Below are 27,713 nucleotides of genomic sequence, written 5' to 3'. Positions count from 1 at the left end.
TCAACCAAGCTTGTTTCACATCCCAGCTCTTTTTTGTCAAGGGTGCTTCTCCACAGTTATTTGGCACCCTTCCTATCTCCTGCCAGACGAACTGGGGTCCCAGAAAGGGCAGTTCAAAGTGGAAAGCTCATTTAGCCACTCCAAAACACAGTCTGTATATCTCTCTCCCTTGACTATGGATATTGCACAGGAAGTAGAAGCCAGTCTGCACCATTTGCATCTTCTGTTTTAATATGGGGGAAAAACATTTACCTGATGTATGAAATGCTTTGTGAGTTGTGGATAGATTGTGCTTTCTAAAAGCTTGGCATTATTATGCTCACGCTGTACTTTAGGAGTGGTGTAAAGTGTGGTTGCATTAAATATCATCATTAATGGTCTAAGAAAAAAGTGTGAAGAGTGTGATTACAAAATTCAGAGGATATTGAATTAGGAGGACTAGAGAGAAAATGAGATAATAAAAAGAGACCTAAAAAGATTATAAAGCTAGGCAGGGGTTTTTATAGAAACAGAGATTCATCCCAGAAAACTGCAGGATAATAAATCTGTGAGAAAATAATCTGAAACACATCTTCAAGAGGAAGAAGAAACCTGGGAAGCAGTAATTCTGAAAGAAGTAAGATAATAATGGATAGCCAACCAAGCCTGAATTTGCAATATCATAAAGCTGTAAAATGTCCAATGTAATTTTAAGTTGCAAATGCCAAACTATCATGTCACAAGACCGATAATCTTCTTTGCAAACAGTTTATTATGAGTGAATGCAGAATGTCTCTAACAGTTTTCAGCTCTGAGTAGCATGTCCTGATCTATTTAGTCACTGTGCAGGGTCCTCACTGCAACCAGAACTGACTTTATGTCTTTCAAGGCATTTACCTAAAATTGGTGAGATTCTATTTTGTTTTTGATTCTTTCATATTTTGGTAGAACTCAAGATTCTACTGTGTGTATCACACACACCACTATGGTGCTCAACTGCTGTCCACAAAGCTGTGAGAAGCAATGTTGATAGCAACCACCAAATCCTTTTTTTTTTGCTCATGGTGTATGTGTGGATGGAGGCTGAAGGGGAAGTTCCTTGCACAATGTTTTAATTAAATATTCAAAAGGCTGCTACTTGTGAAAAGTAGATTGAAAATCTGCCTTTCAATTGGAATGAGCAGTGGGGAACAGTTGGGACACAGATTCACAGTTGTTTAAATTAGTCTGCAATTGAGATTAACTCAGGGCGCACACACAGGCCACTACCACACCTTGGCTGAAGAATGAAATCTCACAGTAGCTGATGACTTTTGCATTGGATGATCATATCCTGTTTTCCTGCCCTGGATCAGCAGTTCCTTCTCTGCCCTGTTGCAGTTTCTGTTAAGTCACAGCAGAGAAGAAGACAGCAATACTTACTCCTGAAAAATAACACGATCCCTTTAGTAATCACAGGCTGGGACTATTGGGTGTTTTGCTGATAAATAATCTATAACGAATCTGATGCAACAGGCAATCAGAAGCCAGCAGAATAAGGAGTGGACTGTTTTGGTGTGGTCCCAGTAGTGAATATTGCTGAGAAGGAGCTCAGAGGAACAGCTGAAGAACTGTATGTTGCATATCGTTCCAGATGTATTTTTTAACCGCTGAAGTTTTCAGATCCAGGAAGAATATATTTACAATCTTCCTATTAAATAATCATAAACTTTTAATGGTAGGAATATGACCTGTTCACAAAACCAAATGTAAATAGTGAAGGTTTGGAGTGGTTTTTGAAATTGCTGTCAATGTGAATCATACAGTCTTAACCAAGAAAAAAAACTGCTGGATTTAATAAGGCAAAAGTTGTGAAAATGAATATCTCCTCCAAATAAAGCAAAACTAACATTTTACCATCTTCTGACGGTTGAAATTTATGGTGGCAGCTAAGATATGAATGAAAGTTAAATAGTCCTATTAATTTGATTACTTGTTTCCAGAGCCATCAGACATGTGGAAAGTAATATCATGTGGGAAGTGCTATAAGATTTACACTCGCCTGAGAGAAATCACTGCTCAGTCTATCAGACTTGATAGGTGTCAGAGGGCCTTTTGAAAATGAATAATAAGAGGACTGAATAATAAGAAACACGCTTAGCTGTTTGAAACTTTTAAACATTTGGGTAAATTTTTAAACTAATTAAAAAAAGTTTAAATGGAAGATTTGACATATATCTGGAACAGAGTAGAGCTGCTCAGCTGAATGTATGAATTATCTCACACTCACTGGCATTTGTGAGGGGGATTTTGGTGGTGCAAATGATTATAGGGCCACTCAAATGAAAAGAATATGGATTTGAGTTTGTATTCTTTTGTGCTTTGAAGATCTCAATCAGGTCAGGAACAAACCATTTAAAGCTTTGTATAGTCCCAACCTGGTTTTGCACATACAACAACTCTGATAAGTGATGCCCCTTCAGTTTGTGCTAAAATTTGTTTAGCAATTAAATGTAATAAAGTCCTTGGCAAGGGCAGCACAATGGACCCCAGCTGCTGTAGCAATGATCACAAAACCATGCTGCTGAAGGGCCTGCTTCTTAGAATCACAGAATCTCTGGGCAGGAAAAAACCTTCAAAGATCATCAAGTTCAACCATCAACCTGACCTACCAAGTCCCATCACTCAACCATGTCCCTTAGTGCCATATTCACACATCTCTTAAATAGCTTGAGGGATGGGGACTCTACCACTTCCTTGGGCAGCCCGCTCTTGTCTCATTAATGTTGATGGTAGAGCTCCTCGCTGACTGCAGTGGGAGTGGCGTTAGGTCACAAATGACATTTGAAAAGAAATAACTGGCACAAACTGATTAATGGACATTTCCTGCATTTCATCTCTATGCCTTCTTCTGCTGTGGGAAATCCTTTCCCTTGACCAATCTGTAGCAATCAAGCTTTGCATAGAGGAGCTGCAGAGTGCTACTGGGCAGGAGCTGTCTGCCTGTGAGGCAAGCAAAGCTCTTTTGGAGCCCTTGCTTCTCATCAAACAGCAGCAGTTGTTGCTCAGCCTGGCACAGAACAGGGCTGGATTAATCTCTTATTCTTCATTTGAAAGGCCCTGCATTAAAAGACTAAGGTTTAGGATTTTACACCCATTTTACACCTGGCTAGGAATTGGGGGTATGTGTTCAGATATTAATGTGACTAAAAAGATATATGCTCAGGTTAAGGTTATTTCAAAAAAAGAAGCTCTGTCATTAATAATTTTTGGTCAGGAGCTCTGCCCGTCATCAGGAGATAAATCAGCTTGCAGCAGCTGTGACAGCTCTTTAAGTCTGAGGCCCGAACAGCTTAATTGGGGAAATGATCAATTCTAAGATGCATAGTCAGGATGACATCCTCGGTGCAGTAAATTCTTTCAGGAATGAACATGAATAAAATGAATATATTTATGGAGCAGTGATGTAATTCAGAAGCTGGGCTGTTAGGGAGCTGATGCATCTTCGTTCCTTCTCTGCCCTGTAGCAATTTTCTAAGGCTCCAACCTCAGATAACTATGAATGGTTTCAAAACTGCCCTAGGAGAATGCTGATTTATCAGAATGAAGAGTCTTTCAAAATACTGAATGAGTAAAAAGTCTGCATTTTCTAGTGTATTATGAGTCTACTGTGCTTTTTTTTTTTTTCTTTTTCTGCATGTAGGGTAAACATAAATCTCAAAAACTACTGCCTGTGAGCTGCTAGAAAATACTGCTGTTTTACAGTGACAACTATGTGCACTGTCCCCATTCACTATAATAGAGATCCTGTAAACAGACACAGGTGTTTTTTTGCTTCTTGTGCCTGAGCACCATTTGGAAAGGTTGTACCTTTGTTACCCACTTGAGGTCATTTTGAAAGAGAAGCATTTAATTTTGGTAGGAATGCACTTCCTGGAAGGCCCTCCCATCCTGCTCTCCCTCCCTGCTCCTGTCCTCAAGCAGGACACCTGGCGGCACCTACTGCTGCCAGTCCCTCTTAGCATAGTGGATTTGCAGAGCAGTGCGTGTCTAGGCAGAATGGCATCAGTGGTTTCCCCATATGAGATATTTAATAGTGAGGTGGAATCCCTCACCTACAAATCTGGAAGAGTACCTTGGGGTTCCTTGGGGTTCCAACACTGCTTTCCTGCTGTGTGTACATTGGGAGCTTCTTCTGGAGAAGAGCCCATGCAGAAGGGACCAGCAAATGACACTGAGGGTATCAAAAAAGAAAAATATTTGTGTGGAGCACTGGGTGACTGACATCCAGTCTGCGGGGTGCCCTGCTGTGGTGCTCATGTGACTTCAGAGACACAAACTTTATTGTACAGGACATCCAGTGACACGACAGGTTTTCCTCTGGATGCTATCATTACACTATTCAGGCACTGGTAGCACTGGCTGCTGGCTGAAATCCACTTTGCAAGGGAGGATGGCTGCCATCTGCTTATGTATATTGCTGCAATTTCAGATTCTGCCTGCACCAAGTGCTTGTTTCCCCATTGAGCGTTAGCAGGCGGGAGTACTAGAGAAGTGCAGTGGCTGTACCTTGTTGTTTGGGCTCAGCAGGCAAATAGGATAGCAGGAGCAGGAGGCAGTGAGGCTGCTGCTGCCCAGGGAGGCCCTAGGTGCTGGAGGTGGCTACAGACAGTTCAGTTCTGCTGCTGTAGAACAGACTCTTTGCAAGCTGTCATGTGGCTTTTGATAGCACACAGCACTGGGCACCCACCACTGTAATGGGCTCTGGAGCCTGTGAGGGATCTTGGAGTGCGTGGTGTGTACCAAGCAATTTTGTTTTTACAGGAAGTTATTTTCCTTCCTACAATGTACTGTGTGCTTGTACATGTTCCCGGGGATGACAAAACCTTTGCCATTCTATTAAGGCATCATCGGTGCCTTTATGTAGAAGAAATGGCTCCGGGTTATATGAAAGAGAATCCATTCATACACAGGTTTCATGATTAACCCTGTAGGTTCCCACTGAGTTGTAACGGGGAAATGAAGCAAGAGGCCACATAAAAGCACTTTCATATTGACATGAAACAGAGAGGGCCAAGTTCCTTAGTGTGTATTTTGTCAAAATAATTTTCATGCCCAAGTTCAAGCACAAATGTTTCCCAGCTAGCAGGCAGTGACCGTGAAGCATTTACTTGAGTATCTGATTCAGATCATCAAAAGAAAAACTTTAACCATGAACTGTGTGAACTGTAGGAAAACCTTCGGCTGAGCTAATATAATGGATTGTAAGTGACTTGGATACCTTCCCATCTGTGGTGCACTTTAATGAAATTTGTCCTCTCCTGCTCTGAATGTATGTGTGTGTGTGTGTACTTAATAGATGCAGTGCAGCAACCTCCTCAGGATTAGCTAATGAAAATAGCACTGTAAAATGAATTGAGCAAATCGATATAGCTGGAATTTTCAGCACTGTGACAAATGCACCATACTGAAACTCCCCCTTTCCCATCGCAGCCAATATTTTATGTGCAAGTGTGTGTTACAAACTTCTAAAATGACACTGCTGTTTGTAAATTAAAATTGACTTGGGCCAGATGGATATGCTTAGGGAAGCAAAAGAGAAGGAGGAGTTCTTCGAGTAGTGGAAGATAGGACTGCTCTTTGGTGCTCTGGGTCATGCTCATATTACAAGGGAGCCCAAAAAGACCTTCTGAGTGATGCTGTTTTGAGAAATGGTGTGAAATAACAGCGAGAATGAGGGAGCAGGGGGATTTTTCCATGTTGCCTTTCTGACTCCTAAGAGGTTCAGTTGTGAGAGCACAGTAGCTGCTAGCCTGGAATGGGAATTAAAATTACCTGCAAAATTAAAAGCCCATGGATGGGCAAACCAAACCACCTGGGTGCTTTAGGTTGTCTCCCCTTCTGGGACTCCTGAACACATTCACCTCTTTCTCACATAGCTCCCATTGGGGAATATAGAGGATATTTAAACTTACTCCATTTCAGGAAGAATTTTTCTTTCTAGTAAATATGTGAAAAATGATTTAAATGTGAATGTCATAATTAAGTCTAATTATTTTACCATACTTTTGCCTTCATTAGACATTGTGTTTGTAATAATTGCTGTAATCAACCCTGTGGTTAGTATTAACTCCTTAATTACATATCGACACATCATCCCTGCAGGAGGTATAGAAGAATCTGGAAGCATCACAATACATCCTGTCACCCTCAAAGAGTGGTGGGGGTTTGATTGTCCTTCACCTCTCATAAACGAGCAGAAGGACAAGGTTTTGGATAGCCTTGGGTGGCTGAGCAGGAGGAGAGGATGATTAAGCCCCAAACTTGTGCTTTGCATATATCTGCCTATTATATGGCAGTGACACAGAATGCATCCTAAATTTCCACAGAGCAACAACACTGGAGAAGCTTAATTGAGGCCATCTTACGGGGCAGCTCACTCTGTCTCCAAGTTGGGCACTTTCAGTAGGCATACAGTCATAGTTTAACAGAAATATGAAATTATTATGTAGAAAAACTTCTGTATGCATTAGTACTTACGTTTATCCACAGCAATGTCTCCAACTTAGTGTCATCAGCTGTAATTTCAAGGTGATACTACTTGTATTTGCATGGGTAGCAGTAATATCTACCATCTAATCCTCTTTTCCTTGGCTTGCTAGTAATTCTATCTTCTTGTTGCTAATGATTCAATTCTCAAATTGTTTCTTACAGTTACATTATAAAAAAATCCAGATTAAGTACACTGTAATTGCTGAGGATTGTAGGATATACATTAATTTTTCTTTTGTAGTGTGTCAGGCTGCCAGAATCAGTTAATCAAATGTTTTATCTTTCTGTATAACATTTGCAATGTAAAACACATACTGAGTAACATCTCACTTGACCCAATAATAGGTGCTTATATTTTCACTGATCTCACCATAAGTGGACTTTGGTCAGGTATAGGGCAAACTGCATGGCAAAATCTTACGCTGTTTTCCACTCAAATGTTTAACCATGTTTTTTTTTTTTTGCTTTGGTTTTTTTTTTTTTTTTTTTTTTTTTTCATTCAGCTTATTTTCTTCTGTTTTCAAGGAAAAAAACAGAAAAATGTGTTTGCTCATAAAGCCAACAGTGACAAAAGAGCTAATCCATAACCTCTTCAAGAACTTCTTAAGTAGGTATGCATCAGACTTGTTCAGAAGATTTCTCTGTTTCATGGTGAAATTTTAGGGCAAAGCCAGAAAGAGAGGGAGAGAAAAATGATCCCAGTCCAGACTGATGGTTAGCTGAACATGGTCAGGTGTGACAGGAAAGCTCCAACCCTGAACAAGTGATGCCAGCTGGGATAGCTGTTACTGCTGGGGAGGGAACAAGGACGATGTCTTTCTGATGATGAACAATCATACACTGTCAGCTGGTGCTAAGGGGGGATGTTTTTAAGCTTTACATGTTGAATCTGGACTTCAGATACATACCAGAAGTGGGGGTGATGAGCCTTTTATTACTAGGCAGGAATATTTGTCTCCTTTGTGATTTGTTTCCTTTCCCTACACAATATCGTCATCCTGACGTAGATGGAGGAAGGTTTCATAACCCAAGGGGCTAAAATAACCCCTGTTGCTTACCTCCTGTTCCTGTAGTATGGTCTGCAGGAGGTGACAGTGGCATGATTCTGTCACAGGATGCTCCTTTTGTGTAAATTGTAAAGGCTTATAGGAGGTAGTCAGCTTATCATGAATATGAGTTGGGATGTTAAATCAACTATAGATTAAAAATTTATTCCCTTGATGACTTTGTTCCTTTCCATGCATGGGGAGGCAAGCGGACAACCCAAAGAGGGATGCCTGTCTGAAATTTGTCTACATGCATTCACTCCTTTGGTTAATGACAGTTACACCAGCATTTGGAGCAGAGATTAGTTTTGAAACAAGCTTTGACAGCTCTTCCACAGGATTGGAATTGATAACTTCCAAGACTTTTTTTTTTTTGGCTCACATTCATACTAGTGTTTACTTTTGGATAATTCCTTTAGAAAACAGAAGGTGGAGAGTGCTTTTTGGTGGTTGCTATAAATAGGCTGCTTCCCAAATGTCTTCAGAATTGTGATTCATAAGGAGATTAAGTATCCACTTTGCGAAGAAAAACGAAGGAATATGTTCTGTAGTTGATATTATATAGGAGATATATTATTGCTACCTATTGCAGAGGTAATGAGTGGAATGGGAACATGTTTTCATGAGGACACAAGTGGGGATGGTGTGCATTTTCAGGTGTGCTGAGCCAAAACCCCAAATCCAGACAGTCTGAAAGGCAGCAGAAAATCTGTGGCTGAATGCTTACTAGGCTTCTGCAGCCTTTGGAAGCTGAGCTTGTGTCTAACAAAACATACAAAGCCCTACCAACCATGGAATAACCACTCCATCATTTTAAATGAGTGCAATAAAAAATTACAGTCAGCACATAATAGGTATTTTGCACCCATGCTAAGTACTGCCAAGAAAATAGTTACCCAAGTAAATCAATAAAGTATCATTCTCTTCCAAGGTCTTCCTGTCCCAGTCCCTGAACCTCTCATTTCGAAGGAGTACTGAAACCTGTTCAAGATTTATTTTGATGAAAGTAAGTATCTTTGCATTATCAGGCAGTAAAGAAGTTGTTTACTACTTCTCCAGGAGTGCTGAAAAATTTCCTCTGAATACATTCTTGCATTGTAGCTATCATAAAAATGTCTACCAGCTACTGGAGCCCCCAAATTGATATTTTTTCTTTCCAGAAAACAAAGACTTAAGCCCGAGACCTAGAAATTTCTTCATGGACTAAAGTATCCTGTCACATACACCAAGGTCTGTTCAAGTTTGGTATAAAACATTGTTATTCATATTCAGGTAGCAAATAAGCTTAGGCTGAAGTAGCAGCACCTGTTCTGAGTGCATTTCCTATAAATCAGTCTAGATGTTTAATATGTTCCTCATTACCAGAGCATTTGAAAACCAGCAATACACCTGAAAACCAATTTGCTGGCATAAATGCTCCAGGAAAGTGGTGAATTTTCAGCTCACACTGCCGATTATTGGCAGGTAGCAAATTTTGGCTTGGCCCTTTCCAAGGTTAATTTAATTCAGTCATACTTCTCCAATCAAGCTTTGAAAATACAATCTGCATTATACACTATTACAGGAGCTGAAACTCCCATGCAACAATATATTTGTACAGCCACTGTGTATATAAAGTGATTCAGTGAAATAATTCAAATAACAAAGAAAATCTTTGTCTGTTTGCAAGAAGTGTGAAAAAAAGCTGAGAAAAGTTGACTCAGCTCCTGGCTGTGGCTGGCTTGCCCAGCTATGACTGATATTTCTCATCCTCGTAGTTGGCAGAGAAATGCCATAAATGGGAGGTGCCTTATACTTTGGGGTTTTGCTGCAGAAACAAAACAAAGTGATATCCACTCACCTGCTCTTGAACTCAAGATGGCCTAGGGGTGTAAAAAGGCAGAGAAGAGGAGTGCTGAACTACTTGGAGCAGAGGCATGCCAGACAGGTTTCCCATTCTTGCATCACTTCCTGGCAATTGTGAGCTCCTGAAGAGAGATACCAAGTGACAAGAATTTGTGGATCTCCAGGCAGCTTACAAGATCTCCCTTCTCTAATGGGATGGGGCACTTAGAATCATAGAATCATCAAGGTTGGAAAAGACCAATAAGATCATCTAGTCCAACCATTGACTGTACCATCCCCAGTAAACTCTGTTCCTCAGTGCCGCATCTACACATTTCTTGAACATCTCCAGAGACAGTGACTCCACCACCTCCCTGGGTAGCCTGTTCCAATGCCTCACCACTCATTTTGAGAAGAAATTTTTCCAAAGATTCAACCTGAACCTTGCCTGGCACAACTTAAAGCCATTACCTTTTGTCCTTGGGATGAGATTCAGTTTTTAGTCATCTAAAAGTTATATGTCTATTTGAATCTAGCCATTTAGTCTTCCTACAGGCACCAACTTTTTATGCCTTGACTTGAAGCCTTGAATTTGTTTGGATGGGTTTTCTCAGGAGCCCACTCAAGGAGTGTGGTTTTGCAGGGTTGTGGTGAAGACCAGATTTCTGCAAGTGTTTCTAGTTTTAGCCTTCATGGACACCTTTGGATAAGGGGGCAATCTTGCAGCACTGGTTGAAGCTAAAATGGATGAAAAAGTAGAAAAGTCATGCTTATCATTGAAAGAAAACAAGTACTGTTTCTTTGTGTGTCATGCCTGTGAGTAGGATGGGTCAGCTTTTGGCAGTAGATGTGGTGTGCAGCAGGTACTGGAGGCAGCTGGAAAGATCAAAGGCAGCTCTTATGTCTCTGTCTGGGAGGTCCCATTACTAGAGAGGGGAGGGTAAAGGATGGTGAAATAACCATGAAAGTAGACTTACCATAGGAACTGAGGCTGGCATAGACAGGGTCTTTCATTCATACAGCTGGAGATTCTCTTTTTCCAGACCTAGTACAACACTGCTTCTCCTCCTTTATCTTCCCACTCCCTGATGAAAAATATAATTATTATTATTTCTGCACTGCCTGAGCACAGTCTTTTTTAATAAATAGAAATATTGGCTTCACAGCAAATGGTAGCTGTGAATTTTAATGAAATACATGTTTTATGTCCCCTGCTTATTATCAAATCCCTTTAAAAAATATTTTTTGCTAAACTTAAAAATAAACAGTATTTTTTGTTAACTTCTTCATTTTACATCTTGAATAAGCATCTCATATTGATATCTACCTTTGTATTTCTATGTACAAATCTATCAAGACCATCAAGAAACGGTTTTCCAAACAGAATTTATTGCAAAGCTGATTATGTATTAATATATACAAATGACAAATCTAAAACACAATGTCAAAAAGCAAGAAAATGCAATCAAGAATTTATTATTCTTCCATTACTATTCAGTTGGGAAAATAGCTGCTCTACTTTACCTGAATAACTTCCCCCTCCCATACCTCACGCACAATCTGGATTTTCTAGGTAAGTGCCATAGAGTTATTTGTGATAAAGTACGTCAATATGTAATAATACCAGAAGTTCACTGTAATTTATTTATTTATTTATTTATATATAAATATAATTTATTATTATTTATTTACCTCTTCTTTTTTTTTTTTTACTTTCATATTCCAAGTAGGCTTGTTCTAAAATTCTATACCACACATACAGTGTATATGTGTGTGTATGTCTAAACTTACAGGTACAATTTACAGATGGAATAAGTATCTTCTGTGTTTCATAACCTAGCACCTTGTCCTTTTTTGTATATGTTTCCCCAACGTTATAAATAAAGTTTTCTTCCATAAAATATTCATTAAAATGTTTATTCTCAGCAATTGTCCTATCCCCACCCCCAATTTAATAATTATTATTTTTTGTAATTAAATTGTACAATCGTAGAATCACCAAGGTTGGAAAAGACTTCCAAAATCATCTAGTCCAACAGTCCACTAACTACCAATACTTCCCCATGAAAACATGTCTCTTAGTACCACATCTAAACATTTCTTGAACACCTCCAGGGATGGTCTTGTACCGAGAGGCCCAAAATTGAACACAGTACTGAAGGTGCGTTTTCACCAGGACTGAGTACAGAGGTACAGTCACTTCCCTGCTTCTGCTGGCAAAACTATTTCTGGTACAAGCCAGGATACCATTGGCATGATACCTGAGTGCACTGCTGGCTCATGTTCAGCCAAGCATTGATCAACATCCCCAAGTCTGTTTCTTCTACACAGTCTTCCAGCCACTGCCCCAAGCCTGTAGCGTTGCCTGGGGTTTTGTGGCCAAAGTGCAGGACCTGGCACTAGTCTTGTTGAACTTGGTCTTGTTGAACTTCATCCCATTGGCCTCAGCCCAGCTATCTAGTCTGTCTAAATCCCTCTGTAGGGCCTTCCTAGACCCAAGCAGATCTACATTTCCTGCCAGCTTGATGAGCTGCAAACTTACTGAGGGTGCACACAATGCCTTCATCCAGGTCATGGGTGGTTGATATATACATGCACACAGATGCGTGCATGTCCACATTTACCAACACATATATGGGTTGCACAGCATACATTGTATACTATATACAGAGATGTATATAGTACTTTGCATTAGCATCATACATGTGTGTGCGTGCATATATATATATATGTACATAAACACATATGTGGATGACTGAACTCAGTGAAACATCCTAATAATACAGGACATAATACAGAAATGATCTCCCGTGTTTTGCACAGAGGCAATCACTCTGCCAGCACATGCAAGAAGTCATTATAATAGTTGTTCTATTTATGGAGAAACGTGTAGCTAAAATGCAGGAAAATTATTCTTCCCATATTCTCACTTTTTTATTGAAGAAACAAATCACACAGTAAATTACATCTGATTTGCATGAAATGTTGCATGCACCTAGATCTCAGTGTGAGCTTGGGAAAGGACACTGTTTTAATTCCAGAGCTTTTATAGCTGTTTGTTTGTATGCTTCATCATTTTTTTTATTCTCCTTTTTTAATATAAAGTTCTGAGCTATAATTCGTATTTGGTTTCTTTTGCAAAATGCAAAAGAATTCGATAGGCCCTCTTGGGTTTAATATAACAAGTGAAAATTGCCGTGGTGTGTAAGGAAAGAGTAACAGCCACTGTCCCGGAGAAGGAAGTGGAAAAACAGGAGGTGCCTGCCCTGTGGCAGTGATAGATGCTGCCCATGCTTTGGATTGCTGCCACTTGCTGTGGGGATCTTAAGAAGGAAGAGGGCCACCTGAGGGGTCTAGAAACAACTTTGGTGCATCAAATGTTTGCCTGTGTCAGCCCATTATTCTGTTTTCTCCAATTTTCCCTTCTTCATCTCTCTGGATGGCTCTTGTGAGGTGAAGGGGATGTGTTTTCCCATCACAGGTCACTCCCTTTAGGTTGTCTAGAAGCTACAGCTGCCTGCCAAATTGCTGGAGGGCACATTTAGGGCTGGTGCCAGAGCAAATCAGCGTGGTAGGTGTGGTGGTTCACTGCCACTCTTTGATTCTGGAGGGTAAACAGAGCCCTTGCACATGTAGTCTGAAAGAATTTGTCCAAAGCAGTAGTCTGGTTCCTGAAATCCATCAACAAATTGAGTAGGTCTGAATGAAAAACTCGATTTTTTGTTAGTATCCCTTTATTTATTTATTTATTTATTTTGCAAAGTATGCATGCTTTCTATAGAAATTCCAATGGTTTCTTGAAGAAGCATATGCTTGGATATGGAAATTTTTGGTGGAGACATTTTGCTCTGTTTGGAGAAATATGTACCCATAACTGAAGAGGAGAAATTAGCCTTGCTTAGTCTTCTGTGTTGGGACATGTTTTTTTTCGCCTGGAGTCATGCAACAGGAGGTGGCATCCAAGGCAGGAAGATTTGGCATGTCAGGCAGTTACATGTATTCAGTGTGGACATTTGCACACTGACATGCTTTGCAGAGCAGCTGTATACTGCTCAACCTCTCTTTAGTGCTGGAGGAGCCAGAAGGGGGCTATAACAACGACAGGTGTGAGATGTCAGCATGAAGGTGGAGCATGTAGTGTAGGTGACAGACAAGAGAGGGCAAGGGCAGCAGCCAGGACTGCAAAGATCCTTTAGACTCTGACACATCTCTGCCTCCTTCTTCCCCCTAAAATCTGACATTGCTTCTTGGGAGGTGCAGATCAGTTGATGTCTCTATTCTCCAACAGGCCTGTAAGCCAAGCTGTTTCCTGACTCCGCCTAAGACTGCTATGAGTCACTATCCATTCTCCCCAAAAAAGCCCAGTACATTAGGGCTATGTGAGCTATAATCTAAGAAGAGAGCTGAATTTACAGAAGAAGAGAGTGTGGTACTCTGAATTAAAGTAGCTTGGGTCTGGTTTTGGGTCATTTCTACCATGATCCATTGTTGCTCCAAGAACCAATTTTTCTAAACTATAGATTATTTAGGAAAAATGACTGAAGATGTACGAGAAAAAATAAAAGGGAATGAAAGTATTTCAGCTAAGCTGGTTAAAAAAACAGTGGTATGCAGGGCAAACTGGGAGGATGGAAACTCTCAAGAAGGAAAATTTCATTTTCTAATGCAGAAAAGTACTTAAATGAAAGTCTTAAATGATATCCTCCGTGAGAGTCTAGGTAAGGTGAATAAGGCATACTGTTGTAGGATAAAACTGAAGAAGTAAACAGCTTCTCAAAGAGTCTTTCCTTTGGGGATTTCAAAAAAGGCCTACTAATATTGTAAACCTTATTAAAACACCAAAGTAGCTAGTACTATTTAATAATTATGCTCCAAGTCCCTCTCTTTTTTTTTTTTTTTTTTTTAATTTCTTTTCTTTTTTTTCTTTTTTCTGAATGTAAATGGAGATTGCAAGTCACCTGCATTTAGCAAGTCTCATCTGACCTCTCTGGGTGGCAGCAGGTTCTTGGGCTCTTGTCCCCATGGAGCTGTAAGTGAAGTACACTCACTTGAAGCTGCTGATGGTGACTGGCTTCTGCAACACTGCTGTGGTGACTGCTTGTTTTGTACCGTGGTCTCAGGAGGACAGATCTGTCACATGTCTGATCTTGGTTGTGAAATGAATGTACAGTGATCAATACCTACAGTGATCAGTGCCTCACAGTGAACAATATTCTGAGCAAATAACATCTTTTTCTTTCATCAGTTCCAAGAGAACTTGTGTACTTGGTTTGAATGTGGGAGTTCTAAGCTCATTTTCTTTTCGGTAGTTTTCTTGGAATTCAGGACTTGGTATGTGTATGTGTGTGTATGTGCAGGGGAATATCTCCCCATCTAATTTTCAAAGATTTGACCAGGTATTCTTTCCTTAATGCTGTTGAAAGCATATCGTATCTTGCTAGAAGATCTGCTTAGTATGCTGAAGGACTGAGAAACTAATCTCAAAGTCTAGCCTTCGAGGGTGTGATCTATTGCAATTAGAAATGTATTGCTTTGTAATTACTATTACCACTTGCTTTTACCTGCAGGCATAGAAATAAATACCTGTTGCCTCTGGATATTTACACCCTCTACATTCCTGTAGAGAAGCCAGTCCTAATTTCAGCAGTTCAACTGGAGTGAAGCCGATGCCTCTAACTATCCCTTGCATCTGTTGAAAAGTACTGCAAGCAAACACATCTGGGATATAACCATCATCATACAAATGTTGTTACCTGTCTGTAGCAAAAAAAAAAAAAAAGCATATTTAGAATGTCAATCTGATCTGAAAAGCTTAGGGATTACTGCAGTCACTTAGTTTTGGACAAATGAAGTTTCTTCACATGGAGAATATTAATTTTTTAATAGCTTTTTTACTATCCATTCTTGCACTTCCTGGAGAATGATATTAGAGATACTATGTATGTACCATTCCTTGCTCTTGTGTATGATAACCACTTGTCATCAGTGCTGGTTTGTGGATATATCAGAAATTAAGAAATATCAGTTAATTAATAGACAGGTATAATAATATCAGTGTTGAGATACAGGCTGATTCAAGGGTGGTGAATTACTCATATCTCCTCTGTGCTGGACACCCTTTGAGTGGCATGTCCTAAGGGCAGTTTACCCCTGCCCTGCAGCAAGAAAGCCACCAGAACAATGTGTACCTGCTACCAACTCTGTCCTACTTAATGGTTTGGTGGGGAAGAGTCCAAGGAGGTGACCAAGGCCACATCTATGCATGACTCTTGGGAGAGTAAGGACAAATCAGTTTTATGAATCTCATGAAGTCATTTTTTTTTTTCTGTTCTGTATGGGTTTTTCTGTGGGCTGAATGAAGCTTTAAGGCCATAGACAGAAATAGGTGAGCAAAACTGCTCTAAGTTAAAAATAATCTCTGTTATACCTTGTTCCTTGCATGTTTTTTTTTTTTTTTTTTCAAAATTGGGTATGTTCATCATTCCCATTCACCATGTGCTCCCTCATGCTGTCAGAACAGTTTATGGGGGTCGGGGCTTGGGCTTTGGAACAGGAGCACAGAAGGTCCACTGAGCCACTGAGCCCTCCTGAAGGAAACTGCTGCGGATCAAACTCTTCCCTCTTCCACTTGTATACAGCTAGGGTAGTCCATCACAGTCCACAAAGGCAGCATAGCAGAAAGCTGAAATTATTCAGTGTCGGATGCTGCAGGATATGACGAGAATTTTCAGACCCAAGGCAGGGATCGTTTAACCACCTAAAGCAGACGGTGGCAATCTCTGGGAGCTGCGTGTAAAATGAAATAACTCTCAGCTTCTGCCTGGACTGACTGCTGCCAGAAGTGAGAGAAGATAGCACAGTGGCACTTGTTAGGATTTGTTTGTGGGAAGAAGAATTGATATTATTCAGCACATGTTGGGAGTGCATGCTGGGGATCAAAGTGTCTTGTGAGTGGCTATTTTGTGTGGAGATGAAGGTGTTTGCCTATAAAACAAGATATAACAGGGAGAATTTGCTTTGCTACTTATTGAGAGTTAGCAGGACTAGTGTTTTTTGACTATAGTTAACCAGCAACCACAAGGAAATAAAATTGAGCATTAAATGACTGCTGTGAGCACTGTGTATTTGTCAGCTTAGTGTGTGATGTTGAATTGAGAAGTGGCTGGATGCAGCTTTTGGCCACAGAATCACTTTAAGGGAAGAAAGGTTTGCCAGATATCACTACCTTGTCATTCTCTCCATCACTTACAAACTCCAAAACCTTTGAACATGATCTAAAAGTGACAGCATATTTTCTTATAAATAGAAATGAATGGAATATTTGAAGTAAAATTTTATATTATATTCTTTACAAATCTATTACTTGCGTGGGCTGCTAGCCTTACTGGGATTCTGCTCAGCTTTTACTTTGTATGTGTTTAGGAGCTCGCTGGTAACAAGGGACAGAAACAAACGCCTCTCAAATTGCCTTATAGATCCCATAGATATAAAAACAAATATATCTTCCTATCAGACTTCATAGTCATACATGTGCTTCCACCACCATATTGTATAGATCCTACATAGCAATATTGTTAGGAGAGTTTACATTAATGTCTGAGGAAAGATGACAGTGCTGTAAGTTGTACACATCACAAAATAGAGTGAAATTTCTTTTCTGCAGCAGCAAAAGTGATTTCCCACTGACAGGTGAGTGTAGGAGACAATCCAAAAGCAAGGTTAGTGCAGGTGATGCAGACACTTCAACCCTTCTGGCTCATTTAATCATATTGTGCTTGTTTTTCCAAGGAGGCCAAAGCTTTCCACAGGCTATCCTTGAAGTACTGCTATACTGTGGTCTCCCACAAATGGGGAGAGAGAAAATCCGTGCTTGATTTGAGAGGTGGAAGGACAAGAGGAAGGTGAAGCCCATCTCTCTAGCTCTGCTCTTTACACTCTTCCATTTTTCTTTTCTCTTCTGAATGACACAAAGTCACCTACTTCCCCATGCAGGGGGGAATTGCTCACATTGCTGCAATCATTCCCAGCAGTGTCATTTGCTTGACGCATACATATACAATATAGCTGTAAGATTTGCAGCTTTGCTTGGCTTGCAGCATTACTCAACAGCAAAGAGAAAAACCTGCCACATATCCTATAATGCTGAAATCTGCTCCTTGTTTTTTTTTTTAATAAACAGTTATCTCATTATTGCATTCTCTCATACATGAATGTCTGAAGCACTTAATAATTTGAAATAATCATCAATATAGCTGTCCCAGGTGAAAAAAGCCTACAGCAAGTTTATGATGCGGTTCAATCTAGTCATTGATTTCTGGACCTACTGTAGCCCTTCAGGGCAAATCACAAAGCCAAGTTATCTTGGAGAGATGGCTTTTGTATCTGGATTTCTGAACGAGGTGGAAAAGTGCTTTAAATCCTTCATATGATCTGACTCAAAAATCTGCCTTTTTCCATTGAGGGTAATGGTATATGTCACTTGCAAACAGATGATTCTGATACACTGGGAACTTGGATATCTGAAGACCATATAAATAGATTAGTTATCAGGAATGGTCTTAGATACTTGAAGTTGATGAAATGGAATATAATGAATTAGGATGTGCTCAACCCTACTCTCAGCTTGCCAGAAGACATTTCTTTGGGGTTATTTCCCTCCAGGCAGAGTTGCAGAGCCACACAATTTATTGACTTCAGTGCTTGCTCTTGAACTTGCAGACACAGAAATGTAGTCTGCCAGGTAATGCTAGTATTACCTGGCTCTCATCTGGATTCAGTCTGAGGAGACTGTAAAGTATTTCTCACTAACAAGGGAATTGTTCCCTTTTTGGTGTGGAACTGGAACTGCAAGATGTGAATTGACATGCCAAAGTCACCTTAACACACCCTGGAAAATAATTTTGGATTATAGACCAGTGCTGAAATTTTGGTAGCCAAACATTATGTACCCCAAGTGCCAACAAAGTGTTACCTGAGACTGGAACAGTGTTAGCTTCTTGATTATTTTTGTTCTGGCTGAAATTCCCAATCATATTTCTCTTCTAGTAACTTTCAAGTTTGGAAAGGCTATTTGCAGTGGAAGCTGTTTCCAGAAGACATAACTTCTTATCATACCTGATGAACTAGGGAAAATGGCTGAATAGTGCACTGCTTTTCTTCCTCTGTGCTATAACAGCTTCATTTGTAGAAGAGGACTGATTATTCTGGCCGACTTCTGTACTTTGAGAACCTTAGCTACATTTTATATGTTTATGTAGTTATTTTCCTGCTGTTCCTAATCCTCTGACCCAAACTAGGAGATGGAAATTAAACAAGAAAATAATATATGAATTTTTTTTCCTTAACTGTTCAAAGGTTTATTATGCACTTTCAGTTGCCATATGGACTTCATCCTTTTGTTCAAAATGGAGAAAAATAATTCCCTCAATGGAATTGCTAAGAGACACACAGATTGCACTCTGTCCTCAGTTCCAGGTATTGTAGTGAAACTCTGGCTTAATGCTTTTCTTGCTTTTCTATTTTGGAGAATGCATGCTATGATCAGAGTTACCAAAAGAGAGATCATGTGCATTACAAATATATTAAAAAATTGTCAGTTTTCTAAAGTTTAATACAAAGGGAATGTAAACTCTTTTTTTTTTTTTTTTTTTTTTAATTTTCTTTTTTTAAGTTTTGGACATTCATTAGTTATTTATCTCAACACTTATTAAGAATTTTTTCTTGTCAGTTTTATCAACCTGTTTTCCTTACTTCTATGGATTCAAGGGGGAACAGAGAAGCCCAAACGCTGGAAAAGTGAAAAATTGTTTTACTTGACAAATCCAAAAGATTGTAAAATGAAAAATGTACAAGAAATAATTTATTTCTGGGGACAGAGTAATTTTTCATGCTAAAAAGTTTTACATAAAACTTTGACTTGCTCTAACAATGTCTAAAGCACTGAAACCCATCCCCCCAAGTCACAGCACAGAGCCCTGCAGTATCATTTCTGCAGGATAATTAGCATTCTGCATAACAGAAGCCAGAGCAGTGAGGTCAGGTTTCAAAGTGGGAAGCAAGGGTAGGCCCCCGAAATTGTGTATATGGGTTAGCTGCAACCAGCCTGGCAAGCTATACAGTTCTGTTATTCTTTTAACCCTTTACTGATGGACGTTTTTAGCACAGTGCAGAGAGAAAGACGCCATTTCTGAACAGAATGTAATACAGACCTTGTCTTTTCCCACTGGTTTCCAAACACTGTATCAGGTCTGTCACCAATGGTCAAGTAGACATAAATGAAGAGTTTGTACTCTGTTTGTGTACATGTAAGTGTAGATTTCTGTATTTATTTTATGATACTTTTATTTTCCTTTTTAACTCTTAAGAAACACATATCTTTTCAAATGGGCTTGCTTTTGCTACAAAATGGGCTTGTTCCTGGAGTCTCTCTGCTGCTGTAATATTCTCATGCTCTTCCCTGGGAGAAAGTATGTGTTAATTGTTATCACCATTAGAAAGGAAAGATGTTTTAATGTTAACGTAATAACTTCCTCTTATGGTAAGACATATTCTGTTACTCATTCCACGACAGATGTCAGTTGTGACCACTTTGGTCAGCACTTGTAGAAATCTACTGAAGCAGCAAACACGTGTAAAAGACTTTCTTCCTCCCCCAGACCCCGTTAAGCTAAGCAGCACACAAACAATTGAAGGATTTTTATTAAAATGCATGTGTTATGGGCAGCACAACCCTTCGGATAATGCTGCACTGGGGAGTGAGGTACCTGAGATTTCTCCTCCTGAGCTCTGAAGTCAGGGTGCAGCCTGGAGTGAGCATTTTCACCTTTTGCAGTACTTCCAGATGGTGAAACGGTATGGAGTGCAGTTGGGAAAAGAGGGTTAGCTTCCTAGTGTCACATTTGTTATGCATTCTCTTGGCCACTTCCTAACCCATCAGCAGTTTTGGTTTGGATTGCAAAAGCTTGTAGTTAGTGGAGAAAATCTGCTGATAATCAGTGTGCTTTCAAGAGATATATTCCTAGAAGAAGCAGTGGCAGGGGAGGGGCTGTGGGGCACACTGCAAATGAATGTCAGTGTCTCTGCTAGAGTTGCACAAAATTAACAGAAATTAGATCTCTAGCTACTGAAGAGAATCTTCTGTACTGAGATAGCTATTAAAATAGAACAATCAGAGATTATGGTACATGAGAGCCTTTTTAATTGTTAATTTGCCCACTTCAAAATGACCATACAGTGAAATCAGTGTCTTTTAAAATAACATTGTTTTCCTTAAAATTGGTTTCCCTTTTCAGCATTATCTTTCTAAGAGGACTGTGGTGATATTGTTGGGAATTATCTATCCCACACTGAGGGAGCCTATCTGAAGCTAACACAGTCCCTGCAAAGTGCAAGTATAATTAACCATTCTCCTCCCCCTATTTATCTTGATTTCTGCTTCCATCTAGTTGTTTTTCACGCTTGTAAAGTATAATTTGAATAAAGTTTTAGCACTTTCTTCCTACACAACCTCTCGCTCTCCATTCCCTCCCTCCATAACATTGCAGTGATCGGAGTGTGAATTATCTCAGAGTAAGGGTGGGTGAACTGTTCTGCCTGAGCTCAGCAGCACTGAAGACAATGGAGCACAGCGTCAGCGATTGACACAATTCTTTCTTATAGAGACATTTTGTATGCTAATGAACTTCTGATGGCAAGACCAGACTTTTTTTGCTGCTAATTCTGGCAATATCTATCTCTGATGGGAACCTAATTTCTACCCACAAGGATTTTCAGAGTAAAAGAGTGAGCAAAGAATGATGCTCAGTATTGATGCAACTCTCCACTTGGCTTCACTCCTATGTTTTGCCCACTGCCAGGAAAATAGAGCCTCTAGACCAAAGCAATTGGCATCTGGTATTTCCTTTCAAGTGCTTCTATATGAGCCAGGCTCCTTTCACTACCGGATTCCTTGCAGAAGCCTCTCTTTAAAGCAGTCACTGCTTCCTCAGTAATTAGCCCGCAAGACACAGCTGCATAGCCAAGAAACATTGATCTAATAGGTTTAAGTGGTGATGGTCAAGACTGAGCAGCTACCATGACATCTCTGTGTTGGAAGACAAATAAGAAGGGGCTTTGTTGCACTTTTTTTTTTTTTTTTTTTTTTTTTTGTGCTTTATGCAATGTAAAATGAAGGAAACGCAGAGGAACTGCAAGAATCAGATAACTGTATTTACACACTCAGTATCACATGCAAGGCATGACTGCTGAATAGCTTTGTGGAAGGTTGAACACTCAGAGCAATTGTTCCCAGCCTGCTCTTAGCTTGAAATCCATGGCTTTCATTTCAGACCCAAAGAAGGGCTTATGAGAGCCATAGTTTGTCTGTTTTTACCAACTAGGTCAGCGGGTTTAATTAGAGACGCTGCATCTCTCTCTACAGCTTACTTCCCTAGGCTACTCAACTATTTGAATAGATAATCCCAATTCCTAATAATTACAGCTGCAATATTATATATTTTGCAGAGATAACTCTTTCAACTGAAAATTTAGAAGCTGCCAGTTACATCTTCTTGTATTAGTACTCTGTCACAAGGCACAGGCTGACTTATCGGTTGTTTTCTTCCCCTCCTGTCTGCCACACACAGCTTTTCCTAGCACCACTGAAGTGTTAGTCTATGGAGGTGTGATTCTACACCAAACCAGCCAGGCTGGTGGGATCACAGTGGGGATTCATGGATTTTTGTTTTAAAAACAGGTTGTGGCAGTTGAACTGGAGGCTCAACATCTGCAGGTGCAAGTTAATCTGATATTAGCCAGGTTTCAACTGATTTAATAATGTTCACACCCAAAGCTGGTTTAATTAACTTGGATTTAGACGAGGGCGTAAGAGAGGACATGTCAGTTTGGTGATTAATCAAAGGAGAAAGAGCCAGCAGCTCTATCTCGCCTCCATTTCAGGCTCTCCAATAGATTAGCGATGTGACCTTGGGCAGATCTCCTGGCATGTTTTTTGCTTTGCTTTCTTCAGACTGGATATAATCAATTTCTCAGAATAGATGCAATACTGAACTCACAGGCATCTGTGAAACTTAATTCCCTGCATGCAGAAAGGGTTTTGGCAGCTGCTGGGGAGTGCAGCTCTGCAGGGAAGGGGCAGGGCCTGCCTTCTGCCCGAGTCAGTGGCTCACAGAGTGCTCACCACCAGGAGTCATAGATGCTGCTGTTCCTCACAGTGATGCTATCTTGCACTGAGTCTAAATTGCAAAGGGCATGTGAGTACCAAGTATTTGAGCTGGCTAGGATGGTCCTATCCAGCAATTTGGTCTCCATTTGCCAGTATGGATGGGAAATCCACCCAATTGTTTTTGTTTTGTTTTGTTTATGAATGGGTGTAAAAGATCCTCATCAGGAAAGCAAGCTTTGCCTCGTTTTGCCTTTTCATTGCAGAGCATCTGTAATAAAATGCCTAGAACTTTCAGTGAACAACGGTGAAGAAATCATTGCTGCCCATGCCTCCGCTGGCAGAGCACCTCCTGCTGAAGACTTGCCTCCACAGGCTGCTCTGTGTTCTTGTTGATTTTTTGGCTAACACCATTTAGCCATATGCTGTTCTTCTTGGCTGATCCAGCATTGCTGCTAACTGTTTCCAGTCAGTCCATTATAGAAAATGTGAAAGTCCTCAGTAGCTTCCTGCTCATCTATGTCCTGATGCAGCTTTGCTAGATGCTCCTGTGCATGCAAAACATTTCCATTGTTGTTTATTGTTATTCTGGCTAATGCTTTTTGGTTTGTTTCTCTTAGACAAACCATGTCTTTGAAAGTAATGGAAGAGACCTACAAGATCAGTATAATTGCCACGGTTTTGTAAAGGTTATATTTTGGTGCACTTGAGTACTGTGTCACCAGTCTTACTTTGAAAAATCAGAAGGAATTCAGGAAAGCTGCAATGCCTTTTTTTTTTTTTTTTCCCCCCAATGCCTCAGAACAGACAGTAATAAGAGAGTCAGTGTTCTCAATTGTCCACACTGATCTAACATGAGTTTCTTGATCAGAAATTCTCAATAAATCAGATATTCCAGCCTTGAATGGGGGCACTCCAAAAAAGGTGGGAAGTGAGAAATCCAAGATATAACTCTCAGCCCACTCACAGATTTATTTAATACTTGGGAGCTTGCACACAATTAACCAATTGAGCAAAAATCAGTGCTTGGGGTAAAGAGCAGGCCTTCTAAAATAAGAACTTGGCATCATTTGAAGGGCAAATACTTGACACTCGATGTGAACTTAAGCAGGAACTGACTTTCAAAGAGAAATATGTCTGTCACATTTAAGTCTACACACATATTCTCTTCAATATTTGGGATTCTAAGCTCTTTGAAGGTAGTCTCTTCACTTCCCCGCAAAGCACTTTTTTGTTCACCTTTGCAGTAATTTTCTCTCTTCTCTCCCCTCCTGCCCCCAGTCCCCTTAATGTTACAAAAGAATTTGCTTCTGGGATGAGGTTTTCTTGCTGAGTTTCATCCCCAAATTATATTTTACAGATGACTTTGAAATTCCCTGTAAGTGTGCTCTCATTATTGGATATCTTTGATACAACTTTAAATACAGCTGTGCAGACATTGCCACTATTAGTGCTAGGAAAATATAAAACTTACATAGAGAGAGGAATAGTCAGAGCCAAAAAAGCTTGTGATAGATAAAAGTAGCAGTATGTTTCAGATATGGGACCCTGGCCTTGTAAACATTGCAAAGCTCTCTGAATTAGTCACTTCACACAGTATTCTTAGGGGACTTTTAACAGACCATGTTGTGCAGTGGCTCATCCTGAATGTATTTAGCCTGGGGATTTGTTACCCTGATCTATATATATATATATATTTTTGCTTTTGTCTCCTGGAGATTAGTACAGCAAAAGAAGAACAGAACAGAGACATAGCTGGAGCAGGCCAACCAAGGCTGTATTGGGCTGAACAAGAGGCATGCTTAAAGGATGTTGACTGCAAACTACTGCAAACCACTGAAAACCACATACATTTTTCAGCAGATCGGAGGACCAGTTCTCATTGTTGAAGGAAAATACTGACCACGCAAAGAAAATGTAGATAATTTGAATGAGAGTAGAAAATCCCCATTACTAATGCTTCTTCCAACAAATCCAGCCCTTTTTGTGCTTTACAGATGGCTCCAAAACCTCTTCCCAAGGGACAAAGTTAGCACGCTGAACTTACTCAGCTGAGAAACCTACTGCCCTAAAAGAGCTACACCACAATAGAGGGCGACTCATGATGCCTCGTGTTTGCAGAAGGCAGCCATACCCGTCCTGAGATTTGAAAAACTCTCCTGTGTGCCTGAGGCAGGAATGCACCAGTAGAAACCACTGGTGATTCTACCTTCCCTGTGGCAGCTTTTGTCAAACTGCTTTGCCCAGGACTGGGAAAGGTTGCTGAAGTGGTGGATGAGCAGTCTCACAAGCTCAGGAGAGCACTGCCAGAGCTTTTGTTTGTCACCTCAGTTCTACTTCAGAATGAAAATGGGAGGGATTTTTGTTCATATTTCTCACCATTTTGATGTCTCCTTGTGTAACAAACATGTTGAGATCGTGGTCCTGGCAAGAAGAAGAAAATGACTCCTAAAATGGTTTGTGATGGAGTTTTAAGAATCCCAGGTTCTTAAAGAGGCTTATACATACTAGGCTGGAAGTTGCTGTGGTATGCATGTGCAAAAGAATCTGTCAAAAACTTGGAGTTCCTTTGAATGAAGTTCTTCCTGGCTGACTTACTCAGTCAACAGAGTATACACTGTACATTCTCAATGAGCAGGAGGAGCTAAGTGTTTCTGACATCTTCCTGCTGTGCCATTTTGAGAACTGGTATTCATGTAACGTGTACACTGAATCTCTTAGTGTCAAACCATTGTTCTCAGTATTTCTGAAATCATCATGCTGTGTTGTTTTGAGAAGAGGTATTCTCTTTGTGCTGAGCCATTGCTTTGCAATGTCAGAGGTGGCAGACTGAAGCAGACAGCAATATGACCAGCACTGGTGGAGAATGCTATTAAAACTCATCAGAAAGAAGACAAACGGGTCCTTACTGAGATATTATTTTGTCATTTGAGATGCACATGGATTAACAGAGAGCTGATCCTGTCTTAATAATCTGATGCTTTTATTTTTAGGCATAGGCACAAAGACCTGGCAAGAGGAAGCTGGAGATGTAAAAGTTGCACAGGTTTCATGATGCTTTTGTGGCAGCAACGAACACGTAAAAGGCTTGTATGGTATTGGCAGTATGGTCAAAGGGTGAGACATCTGACTGTATTAAGAAGTGGCTTCAGCATAGAGATTGTAATATTTTGGTGTAAGCTGAAGAGAGGAGCAGAGAATAGCAAAGATGAGAACTGAGTCTAGATTTGTTCTTATTCATACTATTAGTCTGAGGCCTGAGGAAGATAAAAATGCTGTAGAGCAAAAATATTTGCAGATTACGCAGAAAAAGGGATCGCTGCCAAAGTAAAGAAGCTACATGTGTGTATGGGAAGATGAATGACCTAGATAGAGTAATGAGGAGCTGGACAAAACAGAGGACCAGACTCTGAAAGATCATACTGTGCAAAAATGCAGTTCAGGAAAATGTAATTCATGGATAACAGTGAGAACAAATTTGAGGCAGAAGGATTAAAATTGGTGCATACGCATGCAGAAATTTACAGAAACCTTTGCAAATTGAACATACATAGTGGATTTAAGTATTAAGAAATTACCCTCTTTTAGAACTGCAGAGACCTTACTTATACTATCATCCTCCTTTCTGATCACCCGATTATAAGGAATTATTATAGAGATGGGTAAAGATGCATCAAGAGCAAGCAGAATAATGCAGGGATTTGGAGACACTGGTTGTAAGCCAAAGAAATTAGGGCTGCACTCTGTGAAAGAGAAGACTGTGAGGTGAGATCATTTTGCTCTGTGAAGTTCTTGGGGGAATAGGAAGAATCGTTGATACCAGACAATCTGAATTTGTGTCATCTTGAAAAAGAAGGCGGCACAAATTAAAATTTTGCATTATACGGAGGGAGTTTCCGCAAGGAATTTAGTTTAGAATTCCTTTGTGCAGGGAGCAGATAATATACAAGATGCTGAAAAGTGCTCTGTACTATACTGAAAGCCCAATGGGAACACAAATTTTTACTGCTATATCTCCCAAAGCCACATCTTTGTCTGGAGAGTGCTTTAAAGACAGCACCATTCTTCTACAGAATACAGGAGAGGGCCATAAGAAAAAATAACCTATCTCATCCTCATGAGAATACTCAAAGTGTTTCTCTTGGATTATTGGTAGCATTTTCAGAAAGGCTGGATGTCTGAACCCTTGTGAAAATTTCAGCTCTGAAGGAATTGTTTCCTGGAAGAATCAGTGAAGTAGCTTTGAAATTACACAGCACTGGTTCTGAAATTGTGAGACCCCTTTGGGATGTAGGACTGAGAAGACTGAATTTCTGCTTTGACATAGTTTTTACAAGTTTTAAAGGATTAATAATACTGCAGCAGTGGAGATAAAAGGCATATGGCAAAGTCTGTAAGACACAAATGAAATGTGTCACTATTTGAATGAGACTAAAAAAATTATTCAGATGGCATAGAAGAAAAATATTTATTGGGGATAGACCTGCTGGTGCAATATGGAGATGAATATACCTGTCTCTCTGGCACTCAGGAGGGAGGTAGATGAAAGTCTGAAGTTTAATAAGAGGAAACTTCTGACTCCCTCCACCTCCCATTTGCTTCCTTCACTCTCCCATGAGTTAAGTGAAATAAATCTACAAGGTATTGCTTTATTGAGTATAAACAGATTCTTAACTTTTTTCCCCACTAAATTGTGTCAAGAATTTTGTATGCAAGGCAAACACTTGTAAAAAGCTCCAATTCAAAAAAATGTGTTTGGCTTCTGTTCTGCCCCTTTTCATCAACGGCTTAGTGGACTTTCAGTATCTGAAGGACTCCTTGACCTGTCAGTGACATCTGCTAGCATACCGCATCTCAGCCCTACACACTAACTGCTTGCAAGACACCTTAAATTCAAACCTCACAAGCAGAGCTGCAGTTGTAAATTAGTCTTTCATACCAAATACAAAAGAACTAACCCCATTATTGTGAACATCCAAAAAAGTAGGCTGTAACCCTTTTATGTCTATGAGCTGACTTCCTCCTTTCTCCTTCAGAGTGAACACACTATTGGGCATCACTTGCTGATGCCAAATGATTTAAATGCACGCAAGAGGACAAACAGAAAGGAACCTAATCCTGTCGTTCACAACACAGAATATATACTGCCATACAGTGAATTATTTTTACATAGG

At 40.0% G+C, this 27,713-nt stretch overlaps 1 long non-coding RNA gene across 2 annotated transcripts; it reads right to left on the bottom strand.

Moving 5' to 3' along the window:
- Positions 1-426: 426 nt before the first annotated feature.
- LOC149919022 (uncharacterized) lies at positions 427-10,379 on the bottom strand. Of its 2 annotated transcripts, XR_016464323.1 has the most exons (4): positions 9,397-10,379; positions 6,499-6,536; positions 4,094-4,192; positions 427-1,403 (listed from the first exon to the last, which is right to left on the bottom strand). It is a non-coding gene; the product is annotated as an uncharacterized LOC149919022 (long non-coding RNA). The 2 variants fall into 2 exon arrangements; XR_016464322.1 differs by having other exon boundaries at positions 4,094-6,536.
- Between the last annotated feature and the right edge of the window lie 17,334 nt (positions 10,380-27,713).

Source organism: Phasianus colchicus, chromosome 2, assembly GCF_987193195.1.
Source record: "Phasianus colchicus chromosome 2, bPhaCol1.hap1.1, whole genome shotgun sequence".
NCBI lineage: Eukaryota > Metazoa > Chordata > Aves > Galliformes > Phasianidae > Phasianus > Phasianus colchicus.
The sequence above is the reverse complement of the archived record's forward strand: the minus strand, read 5'-3'. Positions and strand labels throughout refer to the sequence as shown.